Genomic DNA, 1,588 nt, shown 5'->3' with positions numbered 1-1,588 from the left:
AAAATAAAAATCAACAGTTTTTAGGTCATGTGACCCAGTGTTCAGATTATATTTTGTTTGTTTGTTTGGTCCTTTGACTGCTCCATTGCACGTCACAACAGTGAGCGTATTTGCACAAAAGTTTCAGCAATATGTTTACGTCAGATACCTTTCCTGACAGAACCTGGGCTCAAACCTACAACCTCAGTTTTTGACCACCAAATTACCACAGCCCTCCTAATAGAGTTGAGGATTTCTGATTGTTTTTAAAATTAGATGAAACTCTTTGTTAAATTATGTTATGTTTGCAGCTTAAAAAATTAATCAAAACAATGAACCTGTCATCTGTGGTGTTAGTGAGGCCAAAAATAACAACTACATGAACACAATCTGTGTGGTGCTGAAAGGTGTACCATTAACTAGAAGGACTGCAACTTCTCTTTCAGACAAATCAAGGTGAAAATCGACTCACGCTCTTCTTTACACCCCGCCTCCTGCAGCGTCTTTTACTCTCCCCTGTTGTCTCGCTTGTGTTTTTTCCATAATCTTGATRTTTACAAACCCTGAAGGCTCTGGGTCCGATCCATCTACACGCCACCATTACTGCCAAGACCGTTTCTCTCCTCCCACATAAAAAAATACTTCTTTCTTACAAGTAGTTGTAACTAAACAAGACACAAACCAAAAGGCATATGTGTGTCTGTGTAGCAGATAAGTAAGTCCAAATGGGAACATCTTMCAAAATGCTCTTGCCAATCTCCAGATAATTACCCGTCAATCATCTGGCACTGACGTCAAAGATGGCAGTCGTTTTTTTTATTTACCAAGTTAATGCACATCAAGCAGGGCAGGGAGATAACTTCCAGAGAGAAAACCGTGGTCAAATGCAGCAGTGATGCTCTCCATWTCAAACACTGACATATAGTTAACCCAATTTTAAGTAGAGCTGTACAATACATCAAMAATTTACTGTCATTACAATTTCAGTGTATGTGCTCTCAATATCGCTAACAACTACAATAAATCAGAGATACAATGATATATTTATATGGCACCTAGATGAATGGGATATACATCCTAAATGACCACAACAGATTTAGTTGAGTGGACAAAACTCTAAAGCAAATTGAGTGTTGTCAATGTTATGATAGGAAAAAAAACAGATGAGAGGAGAGGAAACTGATATCACAGTATTGACAGGTTATCAGTCCCAAAGAATGGCTGCAGACTGTCCCAACAGTGCCCCCTAGTGGGTTACCAGTGTCATATACGTTGGAATGCAACAATCTGCTACCGCCGGAGTCTGGTCTACTTTATCGTAGCCAATGTCATTTTCTCGAAAATTAACCTTAGTGGCTTTATGCCTCAAATTAACCAGCTGACAGTCTGAAGCCATTCTATGGGACTGATAACGGCTAATAACGTCCATTTAATGGATGATAACATCTGAAGCGGGTGGACAAAAATGAAACATTGTCTGAAAACCTACCTGTTGCAACCAGCTGACTAACCTATCTACAGCGGGTAAAATAAGCATTCAACACGTCACCATTTTTCTCAGTAAATATATTACTAGAGGTGCTAATGACATGAAATTTTCACCAGATGT

General features: G+C 39.0%; 1 protein-coding gene across 1 annotated transcript in view; it reads right to left on the bottom strand.

Moving 5' to 3' along the window:
* The window catches only part of caln2 (calneuron 2), a 43,659-nt gene that overhangs the window by 27,864 nt on the left and 14,207 nt on the right, over window positions 1–1,588 (bottom strand). The gene's annotated exons all lie outside the window — the stretch shown is intronic.

The sequence above is a fragment of the Austrofundulus limnaeus genome, unplaced genomic scaffold (genome assembly GCF_001266775.1).
Source record: "Austrofundulus limnaeus strain Quisiro unplaced genomic scaffold, Austrofundulus_limnaeus-1.0 Scaffold157, whole genome shotgun sequence".
Classification (NCBI taxonomy): Eukaryota; Metazoa; Chordata; class Actinopteri; order Cyprinodontiformes; family Rivulidae; genus Austrofundulus; species Austrofundulus limnaeus.
The sequence above is the reverse complement of the archived record's forward strand: the minus strand, read 5'-3'. Positions and strand labels throughout refer to the sequence as shown.